The sequence below is a fragment of the Ursus americanus genome, chromosome 18, assembly GCF_024610735.1.
Source record: "Ursus americanus isolate L20-20 chromosome 18, mUrsAme1.1.p, whole genome shotgun sequence".
Taxonomy (NCBI): domain Eukaryota; kingdom Metazoa; phylum Chordata; class Mammalia; order Carnivora; family Ursidae; genus Ursus; species Ursus americanus.
In genome coordinates, this window is record NC_142144.1 from 29,637,299 (window position 1) to 29,653,884 (window position 16,586).

Below are 16,586 nucleotides of genomic sequence, written 5' to 3' on the forward strand. Positions count from 1 at the left end.
CTGGATGCAGAGATTAAAAAAAAAAAAAAACAACAACTAAAAAAATAGGCCAAAATAAAAAATTCTATAACTAAGATCGAAACTGACTAGATGTAATCATAATGAGATGGAAGAAGCAGAGGATTGAATAGATGATATAGAAGATAAAATTATTGAAAATAATGAAGCTGAAAAGAAGAGGGAAAGAAAACTATTAGATCACAAATACAGACTTAGGGAAACTCAGCAATTCCACAAAGTGCAATAATATCCATATCATAGCAGTCCCAGAAGAAGAAGAGGGGGAAAAGGGGGCAGAAAGCTTATTTGAACAAATTATAGCTGAGAACTTCCCTAATCTGGGGAAGGAAACAGATAGTCAAGTCCAAGAGGCACAGAGAACTCCCCTCAGAATCAACAAAAACAGGTCAACACCAAGACATATCATAGTGAAACTTTCAAAATACAAAGAAAAAGAGAGAATTCTGTAAAGCAGCTAGGGACAAAGGGTCCTTAACCCACAAGGGTAGACACATAAGGACAGCAACAGATCCATCCACAGAAACTTGACAGACCAGAAGACGGTGGCATGATATATTCAACATGTTGAATGGGAAAAATATGCAACCAAGACTACTATATCCAGCAAGGCTGTCATTCAGAATAGGAGAGAAAGAGTTTTGAAGACAAGCAAAAACTAAAGGAGCTCGTAAACACTAAACCAGTTCTGTAAGAAATATTAAAGGGGACCCTCTGAGCAGGAAAGAGAGACCAAAAGCAACAGAGACTAGAAAGGAACAGAGACAATCTACAGGAACAGCAACTTTACAGATAATACAATGGCATTAAATTCATATCTATCGGTAATTACTCTGAATGGTAATGGACTAATGCTCCAATCAAAAGACATAGGGTATCAGAATAGATAACAAAACAAGATCTATCTATATGCTACTTACAAGAGACTCATTTTAGACCTAATAATGGACCACACTAATAAAAGATAACTCCAGATTGAAAGTGAGGGGGTGGAAAACCATCTAGCATGCTAATGGCCATCAAAAAAAAGTTGGAGTAGCCATATTTGTATCAGAAAAACTAGATTTTAACCAAAGACTATAATAACAGATGAAGAAGGGCACTATATCATAATAAAGGGGGTCTATCCAACAAGAATATCTAATTATAAATATTTATGCCTCCAACTTGGGAGCAAATACATAAATCAATTAATAACAAACTCAAAGAAACTCATTGATAATAATACAATAATAGTAGGGGAATTTAACACCCCCCTCACAGCAATGGACAGATCATAGAAGCAGAAGATCAACAAGGAAACAATGGCACACTGGAATATATATATATATATACACACACACACACACACACACACACACACATATATATATATATATATATATATTCAGATGGAATATATATATATATTCTATATATATATTCAGAGCATTTCTTCCTAAAGCAGCAGAATACACATTCTTTTCAAGTGCATATGGAACATTTTCTAAAATAGATCACATACTGGGTTACAAATCAGGTCTCAACCAGTACAAAAAGATTGAGATCATAACATGCTAACATGCAGACCACAGTGCTATGAAACTTGAAGTCAACCACAAGAAAAAATTTGGAAATACCACAAATACCTGGAGGTTAAAGAACATCCTACTTAAAAATGAATGGGCTAACAGGAAATTAAAGAAGAAACTAAAAAATGCATTGAAGTGAATGAAAATGAAAACATGATAGTACAAAACTTTTGGGATACAGCAAAAGCAGTCATAAGAGTTAAGTAAATAGCAATGCAGACCTTCCACAGGAAGCAAGGAAAGTCTCAAATAAGCCTAACTTTACACCAGAACTGGAAAAAGAACAGCAAATAAAGCCTAAAACCAGCAGAAGCAGGGAAATAATTAAGAACAGAGCAGAAATAAATGATTTATAGAAATCAAAAACACAGTAGAACAGATCAATGAAACTAGGAGCTGGTTCATTGAAAGAATTAACAAAATAGATAAACTCCTAGCCAGACTTATCAAAAAGAAAAGACAAAGAACCCAAGTAAATAAAATCAGGAATGAAAGAGGAGATCACAACCAATATCACAGAAATACAAAGGATTATAAGAAAATATCATGAGCAATTACATGCCAACAAATTGAGCAATCTGGAAGAAAAGGATAAATTCCTAGAAACATACAAACTACCAAAACTGAAACAGGAAGAAATAAAAATTTGAATGAACCCATAACCAGCAAAGAAATTGAAACAGTAATCAAAAATCTCCCAACAAACAAGAGTCCAGGGTCGGATGGCTTCCCAGGGGAATTCTACCAGACATTTAAAGAAGAATTATACCTATTCTTCTAAAGCTGTTCCAAAAAATAGAAATGGACAGAAAACTAAACTCATCCTTTGAGGACAGAATTACCTTGATTCCAAAACAAAAGACCCTACCAAAAGGGAAAATTACAGACCAATATCCCTGATGAACATGGATGTCAACATTCTCACCAAGATATTAGCCAAGAGGATCCAACAGTACATTAAAAGTATTCTTCACCATGATCAAGTGGGATTATTCCTAGGCTACAGGGGTGGTTCAATATCCACAATCAAACTATGTGACACATCACATTAATAAAAGAAAGGATAAGAAACATATGATCCTCTCAGGGTGCCTGGGTAGTGCAGTCGTTAAGCGTCTGCCTTCGGCTCAGGGCGTGATCCCGGTGATCTGGGATCGAGCCCCACATCAGGCTTCTCTGCTGGGAGCCTGCTTCTTCCTCTCCCACTCCCCCTGCTTGTGTTCCCTCTCTCGCTGGCTGTCTCTGTCAAATAAATAAATAAAATCTTAAAAAAAAAAAAAGAAAGAAACATATGATCCTCTCAATAGATGCAGAAAAAGCATTTGACAAAATATAGCATCCTTTCTTGGTAAAAACCTTCAAGAAAATAGGGATAGAAGGAACATACCTCAACATTATAAAGGACATATATCAAAGACCTATACCTAATATCATCCTCAATGGGAAAAAATGGAGAGCTTTTCCTGAAAGGTCAGGAACATGACAGGGATATTTACTCTCACCACTGTAGTTCAACACAGTACTAGAAGTCCTAGCCTCAGGATTCGGACAACAAAAAGAAATAAAAGGCATCCAAATCAGCAAGGAAGAAGTCAAACTTTTACTCTTCACAGATGACATGATACTCTATGCAGAAAACCCACAGACGCCACCAAAAGATTGCTAGAACTGATACATGAATTCAGCGCAGTCACAGGATAAAAAATCAACTTACAGAAATCTGCTGCATTTCTATACACCAATAATGAGGCAGCAGAAAGAGAAATCAAAGAATTGATCCCATTTACAAATGCACCAAAAAACCATATGATACCTAGGAATAAACCTAACCAGAGAGGCAAAAGATCTATAAGCTGAAAACTATAGAACACTTATGGAAGAAACTGAAGAAGACAGAAAGATATGGGAAAACATTCCATGCTCATGGATTGGAAGAACAAATATTGTTAAAATGTCTATACTACCCAAAGAACTGGCCATGGAAGTGAGGCCTGGGACACCAGCTGTGGGGCACACATCCAGGGACGCTGCAGGGTTGAGCAGCACCAACAGAAACAGAGTTAAAGTGGCCAGAACATCAATGGAGAACGGTCTGTGATCCCTCTAATCTGAGACAGAGGCTGAGATTTGGCCACTGCTGCTCTGACTCTCAGAAGACGCACAGCAAACCGCCAGGGAAAGCCACCAGAGAACAAAAGCCTGGAAATACCGGCTCACAGTGTGCCCATCCGCATCCCCCCTCGCAGGGGACACGGAGACTCTACCCAAACAGGGTTGCCTGAGTATCAGAGCAGCAGGCCCCTCCCCCAGAAGGCAGGCTGAAAAATCAAGAAGCCCACATCCCTAAGATCCCTATAAAACAAGGGACCACGGCCTGGGTCCCAGTCAATAATTTGGCTCTGGAAAACCCCACAACCTCTCCTCATCAGAATGACCAGAAGGAGAAATCCCCCCCAGCAAAGAAAAGACAATGAGTCTGTGGGCTCTGCCACAGAACTAATGGATATGGATAAAACCAAATTATCAGAAATGGAATTCAGAGTAACAATGGTCAAGATGATGTGTAGACTTGAAAAAAGTATTAACGAAAATCTTAATGAGAATATAGACTCTCTAAGGGCGGAAATGAGAGCAAATCAGGCAGAAATTAAAAATTCTATGAGCCAAATGCAGTCAAAACTAGAGGCTCTGACGGCCAGGGTAAATGAGGCAGAAGAACATATCAGCCAACTGGAGGATGGGTTAGTAGAAGAAAAAGCTAAAATAGAATCTGGACTCAAAAAAATCCACGCTCAGGAATGTAGGTTACGGGAGATTACTGACTCAATGAAACGATCCAATGTCAGAATCATCGGCATCCCCAAGGGGGTGGAGAAAAACAGAGGTCTAGAAGAGATATTTGAACAAATTGTAGCTGAAAACTTCCCTAATCTAGCAAGGGAAAAAACATTCGTGTCCAAGAGGCAGAGAGGACCCCTTCCAAGCTCAACCACGACAAACCTATGCCATGTCACGTCATAGTGCATTTCGCAAATATTAGATCCAAGGATACAGTATTGAAAGCGGCCAGGGCAAAGAAATTTCTCACGTACCAAGGCAAAGGTATCAGAATTACGTCAGACCTGTCTACACAGACCTGGAATGAGAGAAAGGGTTGGGGGGGCATTTTTAAAGCTCTTTCAGAGAAAAACATGCAGCCAAGGATCCTCTATCCAGCAAGGCTCTCATTCAGAATGGATGGAGAAATAAAGACCTTCCAGAATCGCCAGTCATTGACCAATTTCGTAACCACAAAACCAGCCCTACAGGAGGTATTACGGGGGGTTCTATAAAAGTAAAAAGGCCCCAAGAGTGATACAAAACAGAAAGTCACAGCCAACACAAACAAAGACTTTACTGGCAACATGGCATCATTAAAATCATATCTCTCAGTATTCAGTCTCAATGTGAATTGCCTAAATGCTCCCATAAAACACCACAGGATTTCAGATTGGATAAAAAGACATGACCCATCCATTTGCTGTCTACAAGAGACTCATTTCGAACCTAAAGATACATTCAGACTGAAAGTAAAGGGATGGAATACCATCTTTCACGCCAATGGACCTCAAAAGAAAGCTGGGGTAGCAATTCTCATATCAGACAGATTGGATTTTAAAGTAAAGACTACAGTTAGAGACACAGAAGGGCACTATATTATTCTTAAAGGATGTATACAACAAGTGGATATGATCATTATAAATATATATGCCGCCACCAGAGGAGCAGCAAGATACACAAGCCAACTCCTAACCAGAATAAAGAGGCATATAGATAAAAATACGATAATAGTAGGGGAACTTAACACTCCACTATCAGTAATAGCCAGAGCACCAGAGCAGAAAACCCACATAGAAACAAGAGCTTTGAATGCCATACTCGACGAGTTGGACCTCATAGATATATATAGAACACTACACCCCAGAACCAAAGAATACTTATTCTATTCTAATGCCCATGGAACATTCTCAAGAATAGACCATGTTCTGGGACACAAAACAGGTCTCAACCGATACAAAAAGACTGAAATTATCCCCTGCATATTCTCAGACCACAACGCTCTGGAATTGGAACTCAACCACAAGGAAAAATTTGGAAGGGGGTGTCTGGGTGGCACAGCGGTTAAGCGTCGGCCTTCGGCTCAGGGCGTGATCCCGGTGTTACGGGATCGAGCCCCACATCAGGCTCCTCCGCTATGAGCCTGCTTCTTCCTCTCCCACTCCCCCTGCTTGTGTTCCCTCTCTCGCTGGCTGTCTCTATCTCTGTTGAACAAATAAATAACAATCTTTAAAAAAAAAAAATTTGGAAGAAACGCAAACACTTGGAGACTAAGAACCATCCTGCTCAGGAATGACTCGATAAACCAGGAAATCAAAAATCAATTTAAACAATTTATGGAGACCAATAAGAATGAAAACACAACAGTCCAAAACCTATGGGATACTGCAAAGGCAGTCCTAAGGGGGAAATACATAGCCATCCAAGCCTCACTCAAAAGAACAGAAAAATCTAAAATGCAGTTTTTATATTCTCACCTCAAGAAGCTGGAATAGCAACAGAGGGACAGGTCTAATCCACTCAGGAGGAAGCAGTTGACCAAGATTAGAGCAGAAATCAATGAATTAGAAACCAGAAGTACAGTAGAGCAGATCAACAGACCTAGAAGCTGGTTCTTTGAGAGAATCAATAAAATTGACAAACCGCTGGCAAGACTTATCCAAGAGAATAGAGAAAGGACCCAAATTAATAAAATTATGAATGAAAAAGGAGAGGTCACAACCAACACCAATGAAATTGGAAGGATTATTAGAATCTTTTATCAACAGCTATAAATTAAGCAATCTGGAAGAGATGGAGGCCTTCCTGGAAACCTATAAACTACCAAGACTGAAACAGGAAGAAATTGATTTTTTAAACAGGCCAATAAATTATGAAGAGATTGAGTCAGTGATAAACAACCTTCCAAATAACAAAACTCCAGGCCCGGATGGTTTTCCTGGGGAATTTTACCAAACATTCAAAGAAGAAATAATACCTATTCTCCTAAAGCTATTTCAAAAAATAGAAACAGAAGGAAAGCTACCAAACTCATTCTATGAGGCCAATATTACGTTGATCCCCAAACGAGGCAAAGACCCCATCAAAAAGGAGAATTACAGACCGATTTCCCTAATGAATATGGGCACCAAAATCCTCAACAAGATCCTGGCTAATAGAATCCAACAGTACATTAAAAAGATTATCCATCATGACCAAGTGGGATTCATACCTGGGATGCAAGCGTGGTTCAACATTCGCAAATCGATCAGCATGATACATCATATCAACAAGAAAAGACTCAGGAACCATATGATCCTCTCAATTGATGAAGAAAAAGCATTTGATAAAATACAGCATCCTTTCCTGATTAAAACCCTTTGGAGTGTAGGGATAGAGGGTACATTCCTCAATCTCATAAAAACCATCTATGAAAAGCCTACAGCAAATATTATTCTCAATGGGGAAAAGCTGTAAGCCTTTCCCTTAAGATCAGGAACACGACAAGGATGCCCACTCTCGCCATTATTATTCAACATAGTACTAGAAGTCCTTGCAACAGCAATCAGACAACAAAAAGGGATAAAAGGTATCCAAATTGGCAAAGAAGAAGTCAAAATGTCTCTCTTCGCAGATGACATGATAGTCTATATGGAAAACCCAAAAGAATCCACTCCCAAACTATTAGAAGTTATAGAGCAATTCAGTAATGTGGCGGGATACAAAATCAGTGCTCAGAAATCAGTTGCATTTCTATACATGAATAATGAGACTGAAGATAGAGAAATTAGGGAATCCATCCCATTTAAAATAGCACCAAAAACCATACGTTACCTTGGAATTAACTTAACCAGAGACGTAAAGGATCTATATTGTAGAAACAATAAATCACTCTTGAAAGACATTGAGGAAGACACAAAAAGACGGAAAAATATTCCATGCTCATGGATCGGAAGAATTAACATAGTTAAAATGTCCATGCTACCCAGAGCAATCTACACTTTCAATGCTATCCTGATCAAAATACCGAGGACATTTTTCAAAGAACTGGAACAAATAGTCCTTAAATTTGTATGGAACCAGAAAAGGCCCCGAATCATCAAGGAACTGTTGAAAAGGAAAAACAAAGCTCGGGGCATCACAATGCCGGATTCTGAGCTGTACTAGAAAGCTGTGATCACAAAGACAGCATGGCACTGGCACAAAAACAGACACATAGACCAATGGAACAGAATAGAGAACCCAGAAATGGAGCCTCGGCTCTTTGGGCAACTAATCTTTGATAAAGCAGGAAAAAACATCCAGTGGAAAAAAGACAGTCTCTTCAATAAATGGTGCTGGGAAAATTGGACAGCTACATGTAAAAGAATGAAACTTGACCACTCTCTCACACCATACACAAAGAGAGACTCCAAATGGATGAAAGACCTCAATGTGAGACAGGAATCCATCAAAATCATAGAGGAGAACATAGGCAGCAACCTCTACGACATCGGCCAAAGCAACCTTTTTCATGACACATCTCCAAAGGCAAGAGAAACAAAAGATAAAATGAACTTGTGGGACTTCATCAAGATCAAAAGCTTCTGCACAGCCAAGGAAACAGTCAAAAAAACTAAGAGGCAGCCCACGGAATGGGAGAAGATATTTACAAATGACACCACAGATGTAAGACTGGTATCCAAGATCTACAAAGAACTTCTCAAACTCAATACGCGAGAAACAAATAATCAAATCAAAAAATGGGCAGAAGATATGAACAGACACTTTTCCAATGATGACATACAAATGGCTAACAGACACATGAAAAAATGTTCAAAATCATTAGCCATCAGGGAAATTCAAATCAAAACCACACTGAGATACCACCTTACGCCAGTTAGAATGGCAAAAATAGACAAGGCAAGAAACAACAATTGCTGGAGAGGATGTGCAGAAAGGGGATCCCTCCTACATTGTTGGTGGGAATGCAAGTTGGTACAGCCACTCTGGAAAACAGTGTGGAGGTCCCTGAAAAAGTTAAAAATTGAGCTACCCTATGACCCAGCCATTGCACTACTGGGTATTTACCCCAAAGATACAGACGTAGTGAAGAGAAGGGTCATATGCACCCCAAAGTTCATAGCAGCATTGTCCACAATAGCCAAAGCGTGGAAGGAACCGAGATGCCCTTCAACAGATGACTGGATTAAGAAGTTGTGGTCCATATATACAATGGAATACTACTCAGCTATCAGAAAGAACGAATTCTCAACATTTGCTGCAACATGGACGGCACTGGAGGAGATAATGCTAAGTGAAATAAGTCAAGCAGAGAAAGACAATTATCATATGATTTCTGTCACCTATGGAACATAAGAACTAGGAAGATCGGTAGGGGAAGAAAGGGATAAAGAAAGGGGGGGTAATCAGAAGGGGGAATGAAGCATGAGAGACTATGGACTCTGAGAAACAAACTGAGGGCTTCAGAGGGGAGGGGGTGGGGGAATGGGATAGACTGGTGATGGGTAGTAAGGAGGGCACATATTGCATGGTGCACTGGGTGTTATATGCAACTAATGAATCATCTAACTTTACATCAGAAACCAGGGATGTACTGTATGGTTACAAACATAATATAATAAAACAACATTAAAAAAATTTTTTATGGCACCAGGAAAGACCCTCAATAGCCAAAGTAACGTTGAAAAAGAAAAGCAAAGAAGGAGGCATCACAATCCCAGACTTCACGCTGTATTACAAAGCTGTAATCATCAGGAGAGTATGGTACTAGCAAAAAAACAGACACACAGATCTATGGAACAGAATAGTGAACCCAGAAATGGACCCACAACTATGGTCAACTAATCTTCGAAAAAGCAGGGAAGAATATCCAAGGGGAAAATGACACTCTCTTCAAAAAATAGTGTTGGGAAAAGTGGACAGTGACATGCAGAAGAATGAAACTGGACCACCTTCTTACACCACACACAAAAATAAATTCAAAATGGATGAAAGACTTAAATGTAAGACAGGAAACCATCAAAATTCTAGAAGAGAAAACAGGCAACAACCTTTTTAATCTCAGCTGCAACAACTTCTTACCAGACACATCTCTGGAGGCAAGGGAAACAAAAGCAAAATGAACTACTGGGACCTCATCAAAATAAATAAAAAGTTTCTGCATAGTGAAGGAAACAATCAACAAAACTAAAAGGCAACCAATGAAATGGGAGATGATATTTGCAAATGGCATATTGGATAAAGGCCTAGTATGCAGAATCTATAAAGAACTTATAAATGGCTAACAGACACATGAAAAAATGCTCAACATCACTCATCATCAAGGAAATACAAATCAAAATCACAATAAGATACTACATCACACCAATAAGTATGGCTAAAATTTACAATTCAGGAAACAACACACATTGGAGAGGATGCAGAGAAAGGGGAACACTACTGCACTGTTGTTGGGGATGCAAAGTGGTATAGCCGCTCTGGAAAACAGTATGGAGGTTCTTCAAAAAGTTAAAAATAGAACCACCCTATGACCCAACAATTGCACTACTAGGTATTTATCCAAAGGATACAAAAATGCTGATTTGAAGGGACACACATACACCAATGTTTAGAGCAGCACTATCAACAATAGCCAAATTATGGAAAGAGCTCAACTGTCCATTGACTGAGGAATGGATAAAGAAGATATGGTATATATGTATAATGGAATATTGCTCAGCCATCAAAAAAAACCCACAAAATCTTACCATTTGCAACAACATGGATGGAACTAGAGGGTATTATGCAAAGCAAAATAAATCAGTCAGAGAAAGACAAATATCATATGATTTCTCTCATATGTGGAATCTAGAAACAAAACAGATGAACATAGGGGAAGGGAAGGAAAAATAAAATAAGATAAAAACAGAGAGGGAGGCAATACATAAGAGACTCTTAACTATAGAGAACAAACTGAGGGAAGCTGGAGGGGGTTGGTGGGGGTATAGGCTAAATGGGTGATGGGCATTAAAGAGGGAACTTGCTGGGATGGGCACTGGGTATTATATGTAAGTGATGAATCACTAAATTCTACTCCTGAAACCAATATTACACTGTATGTTAACTAACTTGAATTTATATAATGTAAACATATACAGACATACATATATACAAAGAAACAACACCATATTAGATAAGTTAAAAAAAAAAAAAGAAAACCCTAAAGACTCCAACAAAAAACTACTAGAACTGATAAATGAATTCAGTAAAGTTGCAGGATACAAAAACATGTAGAAATCTGTTACATTTCTATACACTAATAATGAATCAGCAGAATAGAAATTAAGAATCCCATTTACAATTATGCCAAAAATAGTAAAATACCTAGGAATAAACATAACCAAAAAGGTGAAAGACATGTATTCTCAAAACTATAAAACACTGATGAAAGAAATTGAAGATGAAACAAACAAATAGAAAGATATTCCATGTTCATGGATTGGGAGAAACAGGCATTTCTCCAAAGACATGCAGATGGGCAATGAATGCAGGAGAAGATGCTCAGTGGCACTCATTAACAGGGAAATGCAATTCAAAACTACAATAAGATATCACCTCACACCTGTCAGAATGGCTAAATTCAAAAACACAAGAAACAGCAAGTGTCAGTAAGAATGTGGAGAAAAGGAACCCTTGTGCACTGCTGGTGGGAATGCAAACCATACATTTCCACAGCCACTGTGGAAAATAGTATGGTTTTCCTACTTCTAAAAATAGAACCACCATATGATCCAGCAATTCTACTTCTGGGTATTTATCCAAAGAAAACAAAAACATTAATTAAAAAGGATATATGCAGGGCACCTGGGTGACTCAGTCAGTTAAGCATCTGACTCTTGATTTCAGCTCAGGTCATGATCTCAGGATTGTGAGATGGAGCTCCATGCTCAGCAGGGAGTCTGCTCGGGATTCTTTCTCCCTCTCTCTCTGCCCCCACTCTCACACACTCTCTCTCTAAAATAAATAAATGAATCTTTTAAAAGAAAAGAATATATGCACACTTATGTTTATTGTAGCCTTATTTATAATAGCCAAATGTAAGCAGCCCAAGGATCTACTGATAAATGAATGGATAAAGAAGAGTGGTATATATATATATATATATATATATATATATATATATATATATATATATATATATATATATATATACACACAATGGAATATTACCCAGCCATTAAAAAAGAACCAAATCTTTCCATTTGCAATAACATGGATAGAGCTAGAGGATACAATGCTAAGTAAAATAAGTCAGTCAGAGAAAGACACATACCATATGATTTCACTTATGTGTGGAATTTAAGAAACAAAACAAATGAATAAAGAAAAAAGAGACAAACCATGAAACAGACTCTTAACTATAGAGAACAAACAGATGGTTACCATAAGGGAGGTAGGAGGAGGGATAGGTGAAATAGGTGATGGAGATTAAGAGGACACTTATCATGATGAGCACTGTTGAATCACTATATTGTACACCTGAAACTAATGTAACCCTGCATGTTAATTATACTGGAATTAAAAAAAATAATAATAAATAAAAGAAAACTAAAACTTACTTCACCACCCCCCCAAAAAAAAACTTAAAAGAAAAAAGAAGAAATGTTTGAATGAAAAAGTCATTGGCCAGTCTGCCTCTATTTTGTTTTTCATATTATCCATCCTGATGAGCTTGACTTGCTGGCTGGCATAATAGCTTTTATAATATTACCCTCAAATCTCAGGATTGTCTGAAGCAGACTTGGAAGTAAATTTCTGAGTCCTGAAGAACCTTTGATCTAGCAAAGGAAACTAAGCCAAAGAAGCTAAATTCTTCTTTTCTTCTAGGATAGGTAATACATGAAACTTCTACCTTTATCTCAAGAAGGAACCAACAAGACTTGATAAGGTAGATCTGTGAAAAGATTGGATCTTGCCACACTCATCCTCATTCCCTCACCAGCTCCAACTCACTTTCAAAATGTTGAGCTTCAGAGAATGTTTTTAAAAAATTTTAGTCCATCCTCAGGTTCCATGGAAATTGTTCCTCTTCAGAGGAATATAGGATTATTTAAAATTGCTTTAAATAAGTTGCTGGCCCTTCTCATCTTTGATCATGTTTTGAGAATTAAGGTCCTGACCTATTATCTAATTCTCCCTGCTAAATCTGTCACAAAGTCTGAAAGGTAATGCTGCTTAGCTGGGGATATAATTTTTCCAACACAAACACAGAGAAATGGAGGAGATAATGCTAAGCGAAATAAGTCAAGCAGAGAAAGACAATTATCATATGGTTTCACTCATTTATGGAACATAAGAAATAGGAAGATCGGTAGAAGAAGAAAGGGAAGAAGGAAGAGGGGTAAACAGAAGAGGGAATGAACCATGAAAGACTATGGATTCTGGGAAACAAACTGAGGGCTTTGGGCGGGGGGGATTGGGATAGGCTGGTGATGGGTATTAAGGAGGGCACGTATTGCATGGTGCACTGGGTGTTATATGCAAGTAATGAATCATGGAACTTTACATCAAAAACTTGGGATGTACTGTATGGTGACATAACATAATAAAAAATTATTATTAAAAAAAAAGAAGAAGAATGAAGCAGGCAGTTGTGGGGTGTGTTTGAGAGGGAGAGAGACAGAAAGAATTTCCAGTTATATCAAGTTGCTTTTGAAGATAGCTATACTGTTCTGCCCTTAAATTCCATGAAAAAAACATACGTTTTTTTGAACAAAATACCCCTCAACATAAATTATCACTGAAAAGTTTCTTTTAGTGCAATCAAAACAACATCGAATGGGGGCGCCTGGGTGGCACAGCGGTTAAGCATCTGCCTTCGGCTCAGGGCGTGATCCCGGCGTTATGGGATCGAGCCCCACATCAGGCTCCTCCTCTATGAGCCTGCTTCTTCCTCTCCCACTCCCCCTGCTTGTGTTCCCTCTCCTGCTGGCTGTCTCTATCTCTGTCGAATAAATAAATAGAATCTTAAAAAAAAAAAAAACAACATCGAATGAAACACTGGCCAGACATAATTTATCTCGTATCTACCTACTGGGCCCCAGGTATGATTCAAATATTCTCCTTTGTTATATTTGATCTCTGAATACACTGGCTTCCCCTGAGAACATCATGCTCCAACATTACTTTTCTAACCTTCTTTGCTCAAGCAAACAGGCAAGCAAAAAACCAAAAAACAAACAAACAAACATTAAACAACTTCCTATTATATTTATATAATGTTCAAAACTAGAGTTCTTTTTTATGGGATAAAGTGGTCTTATTTGGCTGTCACACATTGAAGTATGAATGCCCAATAGATCAAGCCCCCCAGAGATATTTCTCTTAGATCTACGGTTTTAATTTCTAATTGTTGAATTTTACATAATGAGAAAGTCTGATAATGACATTGTGATTCCTCTCAAATTTAGCTTTAACCAACAAACCTAGAAAATTACTGGCTTTGGAACCATACTTGGGTTCAATACTAAGAACAGCCGAATTTCCCTGTAACTTCATTTCCTCAGCCACAGAATAAGACCAATATCTCCCCTTCAGATTTGTAGGAACAAACAACGTAGCATTTATAAATCACAGAGTGAAGTTTATGGCATTCAAATCATACATGTGATTAGTTACCTTAATTCATTTATTTGGCAAGGTGCTGGATTTGCCTTACATTAGAAGTCACCTGCTCCACATTTTAGAAGGACAGCCCTCAAGGCATCAGGGAATTTCTTGGCTGAGGCTGGTCTGTCAGCAGTGTGGGGAAATGAAAGCCTACAGTAAGGAATGGCAAATACTTGGCACAAGCGCCATCAATCCTAGCTTCTGTGTCTACAGCAGATACCACTCATTGATTGAGCACTCTTTCTCATTGGCCAGAGACATGGTTTCAGAGTTTTCAACCCAGTAGTTCAGGCAGCCTCTCCTAAGTAATCAGAGCTAGCATTGAGATTAAAGCATTTTGCCAGTAATAATACAGCACAAAGATCAGCAAATTTTTCCATAAAGAGCCAGAGAGTAAATATTTTTTTTTAATTTTTGTGCCATATGGCCTATGTTGCAGATATTCAACTCTGCCTTCCTAGCACGAAAGCAACCATAGACAATATGTAAACGAACGGGAGTGGCTGTGTTCCGGTTAAACTGCATTTACAATAGGAGGCAGTGGGCTACGTTTGGCCCATGGCCGTGTTTGCCAACTCCAGGCCTAGAGCCTCTCCCAAAATCAAGGAGACAAATTCTGCTGAAATAATTTCAGGAGCGTTTGCAAAGGAGGTATTTTGGCAGGCTGGCAAGGTGAGGGATGTAAAAATGGACCTCAGACCTGAGGACTTCCTCTGCTTAATTCTACCTGAAATCCTGATGAGTCCACTTTTCTCCCAATTCTCAGAGATTGCTGAGGTCACTGTGCCCCATTTCTTTTAGACCTCAGCTGACCCAGTGAGTCTGTTCTAGCTGTTTACGTCAATGTGAAAATGCACCAGCTGATGTCTCCTACCCAGGCCATTTATTGTTAATGTTAGATTATAATACTGGGCTTTAACCTTGAGTTTGAGGTTCCTTCCCACTTGAACTCATAATCTAAAATATCACTGGAGACTCCCGTTGCCCCAGCAATTAAAGGAACCCTTGAGTATTGCCTCCGCCATAGCCATGCAATGAATTGAGTTACAGATAAGTGTTATCAAAACTTTCAACTTTCTCTTGGAGAATTCTCACATTGAGTCCCATGTTATATTTTTTTCAACAGGGAGAAATAGGGATGGTTGGGTGTATGACACTGGGCAAGTCATTTTACCTTCCTGAGCCACAGTTTCTTCACCCATAAAATAGAGGTAATACCCTCCCTACTTATTTCATAGAATATTGTGAGACTCAAAGGATACCTTTTTTATATAGATTTATGTGTGGCACAAAAGCTACAACATCCATTAAAACCCTTTTTAGTCTGCCATTCACCTCCACCCACATCACCATAATTACTCAACGTGTGCAAACACTGGGGCTATTACTGGAGAAATATGTTTACTCATGCAATCTTCACTCCCAAATCAGAGATGTTTGTCCTGATCCATGTCCTATCTTCTTCATTCATCACATGATAGAGAGCATATAAAGGTCTCCAGATGGATCCTGGCTTTCCTTACCTTTTGGTTCCAAGACTCTTCCAAGAATCCAGCATCAGCAAATTAGACAACTATAAAGTTACTTAAATCGTACATGTCTATGCTAAGAAAGGGGATGATAAAGAGGTCTAAAGACAGAAAGGACTGAAGCAGTGACTACTGCTTGGAAGTGTTAGGTAAGAATTATTTACCATAATAGCTTTGACGTGGGCATAAAAGCCCTTCAAATTCCAATTGAAATCCCCTTCAAGAAAAATGAGTAACTAATAATTTTATTATAAAATCAAAGCTGCTGTTCTCCTTCCAAAGTCCTAAATTGCATGGGAATAGTATATTTTATTTCCTGGAAAAATTCAGATTCGGCAACATTCCCAGAGAACTTTGAAACCATTCATTTCAGAACAATCTACATTCTTCATACATGCATTTATCAAATGATTATAAATACCACCTTTTTGGTGTCAAAAGGGATCTGTGGCAATAGCTTTTGCCAAGGTCAATTAGTTCTTCTGTTCCTCAGTTTCCCTACCCTACAAATACTCTTCAACCTTTGTAATGTAGGATTTACAAATATCTGCTTTCTTCTTCATGAGGGCATAAAAAGGAATAAATGGAACAATACCTGTAAAAGTATTTGGGAGCTGAATGATCCATACAGCCAAGTCCAGCAAACCTTCTAAATGATGTCCTGCAAGTTAAATAGGAAAGATGATCTCCTTGCAGGCAGAATTTGTCACAAAATGATTTCTGCAATGGAAAATCAAATAAT

General features: G+C 38.4%; 1 protein-coding gene across 8 annotated transcripts in view; it reads right to left on the bottom strand.

The window, feature by feature from the left end:
• The window catches only part of PLPPR1 (phospholipid phosphatase related 1), a 578,428-nt gene that overhangs the window by 282,314 nt on the left and 279,528 nt on the right, over positions 1-16,586 (bottom strand). For 7 of the 8 annotated variants that reach the window (XM_087869509.1, XM_087869512.1, XM_087869514.1 and 4 more), the window contains one exon: positions 16,440-16,564. The gene's annotated coding sequence lies outside the window, so the exon portion shown is untranslated. The remainder of the gene's footprint in view (positions 1-16,439; positions 16,565-16,586) is intronic. The other variant, XM_087869513.1, reaches the window with a different exon arrangement.